We start from the raw sequence: 17,802 nt of genomic DNA on the forward strand, positions 1-17,802 counted from the left end.
GACACACAGGAATCTTTTTTGCCCATTTCCAAGTCTTTGACAAAGTTTCCTGACAGTTCAAAATCTAAATACTTTGCTATTCAAATGGTGGTCTCCAGACTAGCATCAGCCTCACCCCAGAACTTGCTAGAAATGTCAAATCTCAGATCACATCCAAATCTGCTGAATCAAAATCTGCATTTTAACAAGATCCCCGGGGGATTTTTAGGCACACTGAAGTTTGAGACTCACTATCTTAGAATGTGAACGTTAGAAAGGATCTTGAGAACACTCTAGACAAGCCTGCTCATTTTACAGATGAATAAACTGAGGCCCTGCAGAACTGACTGTTGAGCTCAAGGTCATAAGTAAGTTGGTAAAAGGTTTGTGATTCACCACTGGACCTCTAGCCTGCTAGAACAGTGCCCTTCCCAAATTCCAGAATGGAAGGTCATTAGGAGCTTGGACAGTTTCCAGTGCAGTCCTCCGACTTCAAAAGTTAGGACACTGAGGCCCAGAGATTGGATACAGCTTGCCTAAAGTCATAAACAGCCTGTGGATGGCAAAGCCAGGATTCCAATCCAGGTCTTCTGATCTCTCCACCCCTGATACTAGATGCTTAATTTAAACTGACACCATGGAAGCATTGATGCTCATGTTAACATGCTACACCTAAAGTAATTTAGCCTTCAGGTACGTCATGTTTTATGCATCTATAACTAGAGCACCCTTTCTCTAATTTATCTAAAATACTAAATTCTAAGTAGCCTCCACCCTTATTTTGGCTCAAAATCTCTCTTTCCTCTTAAGAATTAAAGTTAACATTGACATTTTTAGGAGATTATTTCAAATAGAATTTTTCTAAAAGTCATTTGCTTTACTGGAAAGTTGCTATTTTTACATCAAAGAAGACAGTAGCATGAAAGTAAATCCCTTTCGCTCTTAAAGAGCTTGCTGCAAAGATGCATTACTGAATGAAAGAGACTAGTTGCTGGGCCATGTAGAAAGTTACCCCACTTTTTATTTTTTAAAAAGGAAAAGAAACAAAAGAAATACATTTGTTAGCATATGCATGGAAAGAAATATAGAAAAATATGTCCCTGACTATTTCCTGTGATGATCTCTAGGGACAGGGTGGTCCTACGGGCCTTTCTTTTTATGGCAGTTTTCTGTGTCCCTTTTGCCTTTTCTGTTAGCTTGTGTGGGAGGCTGAATAATGACCCCCCCCAAAGATATCTAGGTCCTAATCCCTGGACCCTGGGAATGTCACCTTTTTTGGCAAAAGAGACTTTGCAGATGTGATTAAATTAGGAATCTTGCAATAAGATTACCCAGGATTATCCTGGTGGGCCCTAACAGAGGCAGAGGGAACTTTGAGACAGAAGAAGAGGCAACGTGATCCCCTGAAACAAGATACTACCCTGCTGATCTAGAAGATGAAGGACCACAAGCCAAGGAATGCAAGAAGTACAGCTCTGGAAGATAAAAAGACAAGAATGTAGATTCTCCCCTACGATTCAGCAACTCCACTTCTAGGGAGATACCCCCGAAGAGCTGAAAGCAGGGTCTTAAAGAGATACCTGCACACCCGTGGTCACAGATGCATTATTCACAATAGCCTAAAGGTGGAAGGACCCCAGTGTCCATTGAGTGATGAATGGATGGAGTAAAATATGATAGATACCTACAATGGAATATGATTCAGCCTTGAAAAAGGAAGCAAATTCTGACACATGCTACAACATGAATGAACCTTGAAGACATTTAATTTGCTTATTGGGAACAAAGTTTCAGTTTGGAAAGATGAAAAAGCCCCAGAGGGATGGGTGGTGGTGAGTAGTTACATAACAACATGAATGTATTTAATGCCACTGAACTATCCACTTAAAAATGGTTCAAATGGTACATTTTATGAATATTTTACTACAATTAAAAAAAAGAAAGAAAGAAAGAAAACAGATCCTTTTCTAGAACCTCCAGAGGGAGTTCTTCCCTGCTGACAACTCACTTTGGACCCAGTGAAACTGAGGTTCAAGCCACCAAGTTTGTGATGCTTTGTTATCAAAGCCGTAGGAAGCATCATGGTTCAGCTTCCATGAGTTGGTATGCAGAAAAAATCAAGAAAGATTGTTTGTTAAATAAAGAGACGAATGCCCATCACCATGTGTTCAGTTTGAATCAGTGCGGCTTCACTTCTCTACCCTCTGTTTATTTCCTTCTCTCTCCCATCTGGCTCTGCATTCTCTTTGTCTGATATAAAAGCTTGCCTTTCAGGAATTTCCAGGATTAGGAGTCTCCATTTCTTTGACCACTTCTTCCCCTCAGTGTAAAAACAAGACTATTCCTCTATCTTAACTCACGAGATGAGGCAAATTTACTAGACCTGATATAGAAGTGCAGGAATCATAAATAATTCCAACTTGACAATTATTTCCATGCTTTTGTGACCTTCCCAAAAATAAGTCACTGGGGCAGCCATGTAAATTCTTCCCTGAGCTGTCACGTTTCAGACATTGATTCGGGTCTTCTGGGAATGGCTTTCAGTCATCCAGTATGGAGATGAAAGCAAATCGCAAGATTCTTTCAATAAAAAATGCGCCAGCCCTGATAATCAAATCACTTAAGGTGTAGATAGGCTCATCATCTATGCTTCCCAAGCGCACCTGTTCTTCCCTCTTTCCAGATCACGGCTCCTGGACTTCCCTCGAGGAAACCACCCCTTTACTCCGATTCTGAGCCCTTTACCTTTGTGGGCTTCACCTCTCATCCCCCAGGTCTGGCTGAATCCAATCTGTTCATTCCATCCCCTGACCATGCAGACAGTTCAGGCAGGCACTTGACCTAAGCCAGAAGCCTAAGCATTCTGCTGGGAACATTAGAACCAGGATTCTCTTTCCTGGTTGCTAGTTGCTGCCTTCCCCTTCCAGGATCACATTAGAAGAGCCTGCTAAGACTGGATGCAGGAGAAGGAGTTGGTCCTGGTGCCACAGAAGGATCTGCCAGATCAAGCCCTGCCTGAACCGAGATCGCCTTTTAACTTCCCATGCACAGGAGCCGGGGAAGCCTCTTAGTTGTTCAAGCCAGTTCAACTGGGGTTTTCCATTTATCACAACAGAAGGTATCCTGCTATACCCACCTACCCAACTGACAGGGATGCTGCCCTTCACCCTCCCTCCACATGGAATCCATCCCCAGCTTTTGTTACCTATGCTGTCAAGTAGCTTTCCCCAGCCCTCCACTCTCGCCTGGCACCTAATACAACCCCCAACCCCAGCTGAGGCTCTCCTCCCCTCCTACCTGCACTGTTGCAATAGACGTCCTAGTCATCTATCTGCCACTTTGGACACCACCCAGTGGGTACTTGGTATATGTCTTTTAAATGCAATCTTTTAAGATTGGCAAGTTCACAGATTCTACATTTGTGAATTCACCTACTCTCTAAAATTGATTTGTGACCCCAAAATCAATACTCGTGGCGCTTTTGTGGTCATTCAGACATACACAGGGGAGTGAAAAATGGGAGTGCCCCTCTCCCCCAGCCCATGCGTGTTCCCAGCTGAGGCTGAACAAGGTGACACTCCACCTTCTTGTTTTACCTCTTATGCTATCAACAGGTTCTTTTCCCCAGGAGATTATATGCCATGTTTTTTATATTTTTGTACTTTTTGCTAGCGAATTCACTGTTTAAAATGGCTCTGAGGAAAAGTGCAGAAGTGCAGGCTCGTGTTCCTAAGCACAAGAAAGCTGTGATGTGCCTCATCAGGCACGAGTTACAGGGCTCTGGGCTAAAAGTTCAATGTTAATGAACCGATAATATATATTAAATAAAGCGTCTTTAGGCAGAAACCCACATACAAGAAATGGATCAGCTGACAAAAACTTTATGACCAGAGGCTTTCAGGAACCTAACCCTGCATTTTCCTTAGGAACCATGCTTCAGTATTCACTTTATATCACAATTACCGTGAATAATGTGAAACAACTGTATGTGGAAAGCAAATAGGAGTGACCCGGACTTTCGGACATCATAGTCATCAAGAGCACATGGCTCTGGGCAGAGGCAGCCTGGCTTCGAAGCTCAGCTCTACCCCTTTCAAGATGAGTGACTGTGGGCAAGTTCCTCAGCCTCCTTGAGCCTCAGTTGCTCTCTGTAAAATGAGGATTATTATACCCACCTATTAAGTTGCTGGGAGGATTAAAAATTTTTAAGTGACATTATTATATTATGTAAAGTGTTTTTGCCAAGTTCCAGACAGGGTAAACACTCAATACATGGTACCTTTTGCTTTTATCATTGTTATTGAATTTAAAGAGCTGGTCTGAACATACTGCTAAGTGGTTGGCAAGTGCCAAGATTGTACTGGAAGGAAAGAGATCTCCTGTCTGGTACTGACCCCATTCAGGCCAGGCTTGGACAGATCACCTACCCTGCTTCTCTTACTTCCAACAATAATGGTGTCTGCCTTGCAGAGATGGTGTCACTATTAAGTACAACAACCCATGTACAATGCCCCCTATGGTGTTTGGCACATGGGTCTTTTGGTAATATTGGATTCCTGTCCCTGCAGAGGCCAGCTGGCTTCCTTGATTATATCTCAGCTCATTCACTGACCCCTCACATCCTGCTCCTTGGCTGTAATTTCCACTTTTCCTTACTATATTTAGAGCCCCCCTACTACAAAACCCCATTGCTGTGGTCCCTACGTTTATCATAAAAGTCCCCCTCACCATTTTAACTAGTGTCATAGATAACTCTTTAACAGTTCTTGCTGAGCTGAAAGTCAAACCTAGCATTGATGTGCCAAAAGACTCACAATAATCTTTGCAGAGCGAGGTCACTAACTAGGAAAATAAGAGTAGACGCCCTTTTGAAAGTTGCCACAATGCAATCTTGACCTTCAAGGGTCAGGAGTAAAATCATTATTTTCCTAAGGGCCTGATATTTAAAAGTACCCATTTTTGTCATCCCTTCGAGGGTACAAAGTCTGCTGAAAGTGACCTCTTTTGTTGACTTTTTAAATTTGGGTTCCCTCCCCCCAAAAATGCCTTATAGTTCTTGAGTGTTTATGAGAAATCACCCCATTTGGAGTGATTCACACCACAATTCTACTTGGACACAGAAACAGACCTTGGGATTAAGCTTTTAATCTGTTCATTATAGGAGAAAAAAAATTCTTCCCATTGCTGCAAATCTTCTTAGGCCTTGTGATTGCTTCTAGAAAAAGATAATCCTATTTGAAGAAATACTGAATGTATAAAACAGTACAGATGGTCCCCGACATACGATGGTTCTACTTATGATTTTTTGACTTTACAATGGTGAGAAAGTGATATGCATTTGGGCGAAACTATACTTTGAATTTTGAATTTTGATCTTTTCCCAGGCTAGTGCTATGTGGTCTGATCCCCCTCTCGTGATGCTGGGCAGGGGCAGTAAGCACAGCTCCCAGTCAGTCATGTGATCACGAGGGTGAACAATAAATACAATTACAGCCATTCTGTTTTTCACTTTCAGGACAGTATTCAATAAATTATGTGAGATATTCAGCAGTCTATCATCAAATAGTCTTGGTGTTGGATGATTTTGCCCAACTGTTGGCTCATGTAAGTGTTCTGAGCATGTTTAAATTAGACCAGCCTAAGCTGTGATGTTCGGTAGGTTAGGTGTATTACATGCATTTTCCACTTACAATATTTTCAACATGTGATGGATTTATCGAGACATAACCCCATAGTAAGTCAAGGAAGAGCTGTATTGAGTTAAATTTGACCTGACTATATTCAGAATTTGTTATTGCTGGTCTAAGAGTGGCCTACAGGTAACATGTATTTATTTGCAAATATGTGAAATGTATCTTGCCCATGTTTTGGTGATATCTGCAACTTGAATAAATAAATGTCAGGAAGATCTTATAGTTCCTACACCTCTGCCACTAATTTGGCATTTAGTCACCATCTTTTGGCATCTCTATATTCTTGTAAGGTTAAGTAGCCCTTGAATTTATGTGCATGTGCCTTCTCCCAAGTAGACAATAACTAAGTCAATGATCATACTTCTCTGATCCTTGACCAGCAGTATAGTTTTGTATGCAGAAAACACAAGTTGTATGTCACTCCCTAAGATCTAGCTTATTGTTTTGCAGCCCAAGTCACACAGCAGGCAAATAGAGACAGCAGAGGCCTCAGTTTCCTACTCTGCCCAATTTATGGGGCGTACAAATCATGTACATAAAGCATTATCAAGTGCAGGGCACCTGAAGGGAGCTTGGGAGGTGGTGGGCTGATAGTAATGGTAACAGTAATGTAACTGGCGCTCCATGCCCTGCAGGGGCTAGAAGGGCTTGCTGGCAGTAGCTTTCCAGTGGCTGATGACAAACACATCCCAAGTAGAGAATGTGGTGCCAAACATATCTATACTTTTCCTACCAGTCACCTTTCAGACCAGTCTGAACGTGTGTCTGAGAAGCACCTGCAGTCCCTTCTTTCTAGTCTCCTCTTTCCTCCCTCCTCATTCCCTGTAGTCTTTTTTACCTTCCGTGACCCTGCCTAAAGAGTTTCTAAATCTACACGACAAATGGCCCTTTCTCTTCCTATATTGGTTGCCTTTTGTAGCAGAACTTCACGTTCTTCTGCTCAATGACCTCTCTCCTACCAGTGTGCAAGATAAGAAGAATAGAGGGAGATGAGGGACTGAAAATCCTGGTCAGCCAAACAATAACAACAAAATCACCATGACCATAAGCATCATCATCACCCATCAGCATCACCACCATCATCATCACACATCAGCATCATCAGCATCACCCATCAGCATCACCATCATCATCATCACCCATCAGCATCACCACCATCATCATCACGCATCAGCATCAGCATCATCAGCATCACCCATCAGCATCACCATCATCATCATCACCCATCAGCATCACCACCATCATCATCACGCATCAGCATCAGCATCATCAGCATCACCCATCAGCATCACCATCATCATCATCACCCATCAGCATCAGCATCACCATCGCTGTCAACAGCAGCAGCATCCAAATTCTCTACCTGGAGCCCAAAGTGAAAGGAGGGCGGGGCGGGGTTGGGGGGAGAAAGAAAGAGAAGCTGAACTGAGTTCAAGTGCTTGACAAAAGAAAGAGAAGGAAGAGGAAAAAAAGGGAAGGAAGAAGAGAAGGAACAGAAGGAGAGGCAGAAGAAGATCAGAAGGAGAAAGAGGAGAAGACTGAGAAGGAGGATGAGGAGAAGAATGTAGAAGAGGAAGAGGGAGTAGTGGGATAGGGCAGGCAATGAAATATTGTCCCTGGCCCTCAGCCCAGGGTAAGGAAATACCATTCTCTCGTGCACAAAGGGTTGAAAAGAGAGGATGCCCATTAAGATGCAGTTTCTAATTGGACTGTTCTGTAGCTGTTTAAATCTGGACAACCTTGACCCCAGAAAGAGGAGAGGAGGATACTAGGAGCCCTCAGTTACAGGACCCTTGTTACAGGCCTGGTACTGCACACCAAACTGGGTGGCAGAAAGCAAGCTGTTTTACCTCTCTAATCCCCAGGCTCTTCATCTGTAAAGGGGCCAGGCACTGTACCTACCTCACAGACTTACTATAAGGCTTAAATGAGAGAATACATGTGAAGCAGTTGGCACAGTTCCTGGCACAATGTAATGGCAGCCCTTAGTACCGTATATGGGATCTTCCCCTCCCAGGAGCTCAGGGTGGGGCAGGCAAGGCAACCTGGCTAGTGGGTATCTATCCAATAAAGGTGAAGGCTGCTTAGTGCTGATAAACTGCAAAGAGGTATATATTCAATACTTTTCTCCTAGTTCAGTCCCCGCATCATCTACAAGGTATGAGACAGGATTAGTTGAACCTCTACTTCTCAAACATGTATGTGCACAGGAATCACCCAGGGATCAGAAAATCTGGGGTGCACCTGAGAGTCTGCATTTCTAACAGGCTCCCGGGAGATGCTGATGCTGCCAACCCATGGTCTGCATCTGTGAGTAGCAAAGAGCTAACTGATAGTTCCTGTGTAACGCAGTCAATTGTAACATCAAAGTGATGCAGGAGTAAAGACAAGATTCATGGCCACTGATAGGCTTCCCATACTTACTTATTCTGTTAAAATTGGGAGCAAAAGTCCATCTGAATGAGTGGGAAGCTTGGATAACAAAACCTTAATAAGAAGAAAGGAAGGGAGGGAGGAGGAAGAAGACAAGGAGAGAAAGAAGGGAGAGGGAAGGGAGTGAGGGAAGAAGTAAAACAGAATGAAAAATTACTTCGAAAGACATGCAGTAAAAGACAAGTCAACAGAATTTTGCCAAATCGAGATTGGTCCTATTGGACTTACTTAAAAATACATTTAAATTATTTGAAATTAGCCAACTGTTCGTCAAATGGAGGCTGCCAAAGTGCAGGGGAAAGATTTTTTTTGAGTGTTAACATCTCTCCACCTGAGTCTTGCTTACACATTCAATTTGCTTAGCAGATCCAAAGACAAAGACTAATCTCTATCAAAATAACCAAGTTTCCTTCTGAATTAAACTAACCACACATGAACAAATCAATTCAACCCATCAAACAACGTCTGAACATCTTGTATATACTAAGCACCGTCTTCAGTCCTGCAGATAAAAAGACACTAAATACCTATTCTCAGGAGCTCAAGGCTAATGGCGGAGACAGACAATTGAAACTCCCCTCCCCCATAACCTACAGTGGTGGTAAGAATGGGGACTGTGGAACACAGAGGAGGGACAAATCTCTCAGCCTGGAGAGGTAGCGCACAGGGGGTAGAGAGAGATCAGGAAAAGCATCCTGGAGGAAGTGATTTGAGTGCTGTCCTCCTTGTGTGATTGTCGAACAATCTTCCAGATGTCCATTGTTCACGTCCCCAAAACTACATCTAGGAAGATGGTTAGATGCAGGGCTTGAAAAGCAGTCTCTGAAGTCTTCTGGCCTCCATGGTCTGGAAAAGTCTACAGCAACTTGGCTCTCTTGCCACCTCCTACCTCGCATGGCCAGTAGGGGGCAGAGCCTGTAGCGCTGAGCCAAAAGAAGTCTCCAGGAATTGCACTCAAATTACACTAATGTATTCATTAGCATCTCATTAGCATCATCCTTTGACAGCAGAAAAGGCGTAAATAATTCATTGGTTCTGCTCTAGAATATCTAATGGAGTGGTCCAAACTCGCTTGCAGAAGGGGCAAGCCTAAGATGCAGGGGGAGGGCTGAAACGGGGCACCGACTCTCATACTGGATAGTCTTCCCTCGTGGGCCCACAGTGCCGCTCTGATGGAAGAGAACAAAGCGATGCCTCACTTTCCCTTCACCCAAGGAGACCCCTCACTTCCCCTTCACCCAAGGAGACCCCTGAAGGAAGGGAAACTGACCAGGGTGAACTCCTTTCCAAACAGAATAAAGATTCACTGTCAGGAAGCTCACAACAAGCCTAGATCAACCTCTTCCAGGGCTCCAGATGTGCCACACAGAAAAAGATCCAGGCCAAATTATGAGACGTTCTGCAACCCAGAGACTTTATATTGTCTGACAGAAGGTTTTCCCCAACATTATTGACCATGGAACCATTTTTTTTTTTTAATTGATGAGGACTTACTAACTTTCACCAAACACTTGTGTTCCACGGAGCTGAGCTGCAGTTTGAGTCCAAAGCCTGTCTGTGGACCGAATTCCTTCTTGCTCAGGTGAAGTCAGTCTTTGTTCTATCAAGGCCTTCAACTGACTGGATGAGGCCCACCCACAGTATAGAGGGGAATCCACGTTAGTGAAAGTCTACTGTTTCAACTGTTGATTTCATCCAAAAAGCACTTTCACAGAAACATACAGAATAATGTTTGGCCAAATATCTGGGCACCATGACCCAACCAAGTGGACACATAACATTAACCATCACAGTGACCAATCTGGTGTCATGCCACTCCATATGGTGTTGGCTAAGGAGCTCTCCTGAGACTGGAGGAGCAGAACCTTCCTAGCTGGCTCACTCACACGGCAGGTCAGTTTGTGCTGGCTGTGGGCTGGGAGCTCAGCTGGGCAGTTGGTATGGAGATGGGGGGCTGGGTTTCTCTCTCTCTGGGCTTCTCCATGAGGCTGCCTGAACTTTCTCCAGCAAGATGACCGACTTCAAAAGCAGGTGTTCCAGAACATATTACAACCCATCCTCAAATGATCATTTATGCCACATACAAAATACTCACTCCCAATAGTCGCATCCCTCTACCACCCCCTGATAGAGGACCAGGGTCTCATCATCTAAATAAGGTTCAGATGTGGATGAAGCTTCTCAGATGCACTTCAAAGATAGACACAAAACATTCTGCCCACTGAGAAGTGGGGTGTATGTCCCCTCCTCTGGAATCTGGGGAGCTCCATGGACCTTGTTGAGAAACCAAAGATGGCAAAGTGACACCATGCCTGCTTCTAGGCCTGACCCTTAAAGAGACTGGTGCTTTCCACTTTCTGTCTCTTGGAACACTTGCTCTGGGCCTTAAGCCACCATGAAGTCCAATAACCCTGAGACCACAGTGCTGGGGGCAACCACATGTAGACAGATGTTCCAGTCAGTAGTCACTACTGAGCCCAGCCTTCTAGCCACTCCCAACAAGGCTCCAGACATGCGAGTGACACCATCTTGGACCCTCTAGACCAGCCCAGACACCAGATGCATAGCACTGGGTAACCTTCATGGGTACCCCAAGGAATAGGTCTGCTCAGATTCCTGACCCACAAAATCGCATATTAAAGTAATTGTTGTTTTAAGCCACAGCAGTAGATAATAGGAACAAATAGTATTTTAACATCTTTTTTAGTTCAGTAGTTTATAAACTCTTGGCTTTGTGTTTAATAGCAGAAACCTCTTTTCCAAATAAAAGTTCACATAGAACCCTAATTTATAAAGAGATCTGAGGGAGCTACTTTCCTTGAAGTAAGGATGGGGGAACCTAAACTCCTTCAACCTTCCTATCCCTGTCTCATAGCTATGGCACCTCTGGAAACATGTAGAGACCTCAGAACACAATCAAAGACCACAAATCCAGTCCTACTGTTTGTTCTACAAAGACCATATTTGAGGTTCAAGGGCTAAATGGCTCGCTTTATGTAAGCACTTCTCAAAATGTGGTCCCAGATCAGCAGCATCAGCAGCATCAACACCATCTAGAAATGTATTAGAAATGCAAATTCTCCGGCCGTATTCCAGATCTACCAAATCGGAATCTCTGGGGTGGGTCCCAGTACCCTGTGTTTTAACAAAGCCCTGCAGGGGATTCTTCACTGCTGTATATCACAGAGTGAGGTGATTACCAAGCACATATTTTGACTTGATCAAGACCTGGGTTTGAATCCTGGACACTTCTTAGCTTTGTGACTTTGGGCAAGTTACTTGATGTCTCAGCCTCAGTTTCCCTCTCTTGAAAGAGAAGAGAGTAGTAACTACTGATGACTCCTTCCAATGGTCCCAAACTTCTTGGGTGATGGAAACAAAGAGGGGACTCTCGGGGCCAGGATGATGTGGTGACTGAGCCCAGCTGGAAGAGGGAGTGGCTGCCATTTCCTGAGCCAGGGTTCTAGGGTTTTCTTCTAAGTATCCTTGACTAATTCCAAGAAAGCAGGGGAGGCAATGAGGAGACGCAACCACTGAGATTTCATTTACACTGACTGGCTTCACTAGAATTTCTGAGAAACCTCAGATTTCTCCAGCACACAGGCTCAAGTCCACCATGGTCATGCCCCTGTCTGAGGCCCCAGCCCAAGAGCCCTCTGTCCCTCCCCAGCTCCTCCCTGGACCTCCCTGCACACACGTTGAAGCAAGCCAGACCACTGCTGGTTCCGTCTCTAATGACTTCATCTTCCTATTTTTCCCCTCTTCCTCGCAATAATGTCAATACCAGAAGGACGAGGTTGTCAGGGCAACCCAGAGTGGAGGTGGGAAGTCCATCTTTGACCTAAACCTTGAGTCTGTTTGGTTAAACACCCACTGAGTTCTTAGCTGCCCTGTTTCCTGATAGCAAGAATGTAAAAATTCAACATTTTTTGTTTTTCTCCTCTTTTCTCTCCCTCTAATAATCTCTGTCTCTCCTCCCGCCTCTCTCTCTCCCTGTCTCCTCTCTCTGCAGAATTGGCCTGACTGTGTACATTCTCCTGAATTTACTATCTTTAACTCCTTTTGTTTCTATGAGCCAATATTGATACCGTTTTCTCCCTAACTCAATAGTTTGAGACCCTCCAATACCCTGTCTGATCAGCATTGCTCACCCCACCCCACCCCAGACAGGAATTACATGAGGCTGAGCACCAGGAGGGCCTGAGAGCAGGTGGTGGACACATGAAGTCAGGGCTGGTGGTTACTCTTTTATTAATTCCTGTCTCCCTGGTGTGCATTTTCTGCATTACAAAACTGGAATGTTGGTCTCAGAGTTGCTATAATTGTGTTATGATACCATTTAAAATGATAAAAAAAAAAAAGTCTGGAAAGGAAAAATAAAACAGAACACAGACAGAGATTATGTCTAAGAGATAATGATTTTTATATTTTTCTGTACTTCCTGAATTTTTTTTTTCAATGAGCATATATTATTTTTTTTAAACTTTCTTCTTGAAGTAAGTGTAGATTTACAGGAAGTTGCAAAAATAGTACAGAGAAATCCCACGTGCCCTCTACCCAGACATGTATTACTTCTATAATAAAAAAATGAAGATTTAAAAAAATACTCCTGTACATACAAGAACCAACTTGAGAGTTCCCAATGGCCAGATCTGAGATAATTTGAGTAACAAATAATCACAGTAAAGTATTATAACCCATAGGTAGAAAGAAAACATTCACAAGTCCATACTGATATAAATAAATACTTGAATAAATAAATAAGAAGGGACAATTATACTTTACACAATTCCAATTAATAAATGTAGAAGGAATGACAGAAATAGGAAATCAACAATAGGCAAACAGCACAGTAATAACCGTTGTCTAAAAATATCATCAATGGCTGCTAAAATGTATGGGCCAAAGAATGAGAAACAGGATAATTCCCTAGTTTCAAGATAATTATTCATTACAAAGGGAAAAACAGAAACCAAGCAGACACCCACCACCTTACCCAAGGGATCAAAGTCAACATTACCAGGAATGACATATTGATATCATGCATCCCTGATATGATTCACAGTATCACTTCTGGTATTGTTGTCCAAAATGCGTTACCTCAACCTAATCACAAGAAAACCTCAGACAAACCCAAATTGAGGGACATCCTATGAAATGCTTGACCAGTACTCCTCAGAAGGGGCAAGTTCACAAAAGACAAGGCAAGACTGAGTGAGAAACTGTCCCAGATTAAAGAAGGTTAAGGAGACATAAAAACTAAATGCAATGTGGGGAATCTGGATTGGATTCTGAACTAGTCAAAGGAGATTAGTGGAAAAACTGAGTGTACCAGTTAGGATTTTCAGTTGTAGACAGTGGAAACCAACTCTGGTTAAATAAGATTTATCAGAAAAGCATCAGGGCTGGGAGGAAGACACCAGATTTGAACCTAAACAGACTGGCTCCAGAGGTCCAGCTCCTAACCACTACATTTTGCTTCCTTTAGGCAAATAAACCTTTAAGGAGATGTTCTGTGTTCCAGGCACCAGAGATACAAAATTGAGCAAAGACTCAGTCCCTAAATATAATTACAACCATATTGGTATCCCCACTCCTGAGCACAGTATCAGACTCCTGAAAGATGCTTAATAAATGGCAAGTGGATGACTCAATGAACCAATGTGGTAGCTAGCCTCTAAGGTGGCCCCCAATCATCCCCACTTCCTTTTACCCCTTGGGTAGTCCCTTCCTATGCTGTGATACCAATATGGTGGAAGTGATGGCATACGATTCCTGAGGCTAGATCATAAAAGACATTGTGGCCTCAACCTCCTTTTCTAGGATCACTTGCTCTGGGGTAGGCAGCTGCCAAGTCATGGACACTGGAACAGTCCAGGTTCGATACTGAGAAACTGACACCTCCCGCCAACAGCCATGTGGGAAGAGCCATTCTGGAAGCAGATCCTTGAGCCCCAGTCAAGCCTTCAGACCACTAAGTGCCGGCTGGCATCTTGACGTCAGCATCATGAGAGACCTCAAGCCAAAACCACCTAGCCAAGCTGCTTCTGATTTCCTGACCTACCAAAACTTTGTGATAATAATTATTGTTGGTTTAGATGACTAAGTATTGAGGCATTTTGTTACCCAGCAATAGATAATATAATCAGTGAATGAATGAATATCAGACCTACACTTTCTCTCCTGTGCCCCATGCTTACCACCGCAGCTTTGACAATATTTGATTATCATGCCTGCATCACCCAGATGCCCTGAAAACAAAGATGTTCCTTTTTCTCTGGCTCCCCATTGCCTGCTGCCATACGTGACGTATAGCAGTTGCTCAATAAATATTTGTTGAATGAATGAGTGTGAAGAGACAAATGGAGTCCTAAGCCCATCTTTACCCAGAGTTCCTCAGCAATCCTAAAAGTGTTGCCACTGGAAGGAAGAAAAGGAATAGATTTTTTAATCAGAGCCATGAAATCAGTAGGTTTTTTTCTCCTGGCTTCCAGTCATCAATATCTTTCAAAGGTATTTGAAATAGAAGCAGAAGTGTTGGGCGCCTGGGTGGCTCAGATGGTTGAGCGTCTGCCTTCGGCTCAGGTCATGATCCCAGGGTCCTGGGATCGAGTCCCACATCGGGCTCTCTGCTCCTTGGGAGCCTGCTTCTCCCTCTGTCTCTCATGAATAAATAAATAAAAACCTTAAAAAAAAAAAAAGAAGCAGAAGTGTTTAGCAATGAGATCAACACCCTCCCACCACCCACTCGAGTTGAGGAACGGCCCCTCCTTCCAAGCTACAAAGGTATAAAATGATCCTTTGCAGGTCACTTCAGTGGGCTGGCTTGTCACTGTTTTGCAAATACCACAATGCATAGAAATGAGTTATATTCAAACTGTGCTTCTTTTCATCTACTTGGAAAATTAACAAGCAGCCATTAAAAACTATAAGAACTACTAAACAATATGTTCAATATATCATGTTCAGTGGGAAAAGCAAGAATGGAATTCCATGCGCATCACAAAGACCATATTAGATGCCTCTTCAGATCTTCCTGGCGCTGCCTGTCTCTTAGCCTAGGCAGTGCCGGGGTAACCAGTTCTAGGTAGACTCTGGCCATCTTCTAGGAGCTGCAACCCAACATCGTGTGCCCCGTGGTTCTTGCCCCTCACCCTGGGACTTCTCTGTTTTTCCCATTGCCTGGGACCTAGAGGAAACCCACACAAGCCCTGTGCAAGAGCAGCCCAGAACTCACTCCCTGGGGAAAGCCTCTGACCAACAGGGGCTGGGAGCCAGCGGAAAAATGCTTCTCTCTTTCTCCCTCCCACCTGTGGAAGGTCTTCATATGGCTCCTCAGATGGTTTTGGGTCCAGCACTAAGCTGTGGCCAATTTCATAATACATTTGTGCCTGCCCCACTCCCCCACTCCTCGTCACCACTCCCTGGAATCTCATACCTCAATCAAAACCTCTGTCTCAGACTCTGCTTTCCAGGGAACAAGACCAAGACAAGCATCACAGTGTTAGAATAAAATGTATTTATAGGGACAGGAACTGCAAGGAAAAGCCCCAATATGATGGTGGTAGTTGTGTTGGGGGTGGGGGGAATAGGAGTGATTTTTTTTTCCTTTTCCCTATTTTAAACATTTTCTTAAATGAAGCTTTACTTTAATGGTGAAGAAACTCACATTTTAAAAATCATTTCAATTTTAAAAGTCATTGTCAGAAGTGGTATTGAACTGGGCACCTGGGTGGCTCAGATGGTTAAGTGTCTGCCTTCGGCTCAGATCATGATCCCGGCGTCCTGGGATCGAGTCCCGCATCGGGCTCCCTGCTCCTTGGGAGCCTGCTTCTCCCTCTGCTTCTCTCTCTCTCTGTCTCTCATGAATAAATAAATAAAATCTTAAAAAAAAAATAGAAATGGTATTGAACTATATAGAAAACATGATGGGGTATCATTTGGAGACCTCTGCTCCGATGTTCATTGTCTTCCTTAAGGGGCAGGGGCGAGGGAAAGACCCCCGGAAGGCACACTGCTGGGAGTGGAGCATGCTGGGAGTGGAGCCCATTGGCCTGACTGCTGCTAAGGAGGCTCTATCCTCTCTGCCCTGTTGGTTTCTGAATTTGCATCAAGTGGTTCTAGGCATTTTCACCAGCTCTAATTTTGGCATTTTCTTCTACTTACAAAGTCTCTATTAATATTGACACATTTAAACATCCCAGAAACCTCTGGGGCCCTTCTTTGGGAAAAGTTCTTCAGCTCCTGTGGGGTCTCCTCACCCCACCTAGTCAACGGCCAAGGTTCGGGTAGGGATCCCTAGGGGGATGGGGTAGGGGATGAGGGTTCTGGTGGGGGACAACCTATGGATTCCTATGGGCAGGAATAGTCAAGGCAGCATTTCCGGGGAGGAAGAAAAGCGTTGGAGCCCAGAGGAGGACAGGGTCAACAGAAGGAAGGTCAGGAGCAGGGGAGGGCAGGGTAAGCAGGGATGTCCACTCTGAGCTGGTCTGGAGTCTTAGAGCCCTCCATCTCGAGACTGATCCTGGTAGGTGACACACTCAAGGCTGTTAACTCCTGTCAAAGAAGGGGAGCAGACACCTGGACATTCCAAACCCAAATCCTTTTACTAGCTGCATTTTCTAGCAATGCTTCCAGAGTCACCCAGATGGGTTGGTTTTGCTTTTTATGCATTGATTTGGGAAATACTCTCAGAGAATCCCTGGTATTCTGGGAAGCCAGATGACAGGGTTTGGGGTAGTATGTTGAGCACTCTCTAGGCTTCCCTGCACTTCAGGGAATCATTTCGATCCTCTGGGTAATGAAATGTCAGACTCAGAACAGGTTTCCCCAGGGCTGATCTTGTGCCTCCAGCACCTCCCCACCCTAACACACACACTAACCCTGAGGTTGCTCTGCTTATATCTGGGCCCTGAGAGTTTTCAAGCACACTTTCACAGTGCTCTGTAGGTGGCTAGATCAAGCCTTCTGGCCTTCATATTAAATGGTCTGTCCATATACCCCAGGCCAGTAGTTCTCAAACTTCTCCTTCTCAGGATCCCATTACACTTTTAAAAATGATTGAAGATCCCAGGGTACCTGGGTGGCTCAGTCAGTTGGGTGTCCAACTCTTGGTTTCGGCACAGGTCGTGATCTCATGGGTCATGGGATTGAGCCCTGCATTGGGCTCTATGCTCAGTGGGGAGTCTGCTTGAAATTCTCTCCCTCTGCCCGTGCTCCTGTCCCTGCTTGCTGGTATGCTCTCTCTAAAATAAATAAATCTTTAAAAATATATATTGAAGATCCGAAAGAACTTTTGTAAGCCCCATGAGAACGGGGACAGGGGTCACCCTTTTCTCAACTTTGTGTGCTCACCCACTCCCCATCAAATACGTACACAGTAGGTGGTCAATTCTTGCGGCAGGATGAGACAGAGAGAGGATGGATGGGGGATGGAAGGAAAGACCACCCCAGGTCCAATGTCACTGTAGTGTTACCCACCTCACCATCTCACCAGTGCCTCCTCTGGATGTCCCCACTTGCCATGAGCACCTGCCCCTTCTGGAATGTTCGACAGTGGCCAATGGTGAGAGCCTGCAGATGGTCATCATCACCATCATAGAGCAGGCACATATATGTAGCACCTACTGTGTACCAGGCATTATTCTCTCACTTTACATTGATGGTATTTACTCCTCAACAAGAGCAACCCTATTTC

This window comes from Mirounga angustirostris, unplaced genomic scaffold, assembly GCF_029215605.1.
Source record: "Mirounga angustirostris isolate CCGP_5_RB_7025 unplaced genomic scaffold, mMirAng1.0.hap1 SCAF_1, whole genome shotgun sequence".
Lineage (NCBI taxonomy): Eukaryota > Metazoa > Chordata > Mammalia > Carnivora > Phocidae > Mirounga > Mirounga angustirostris.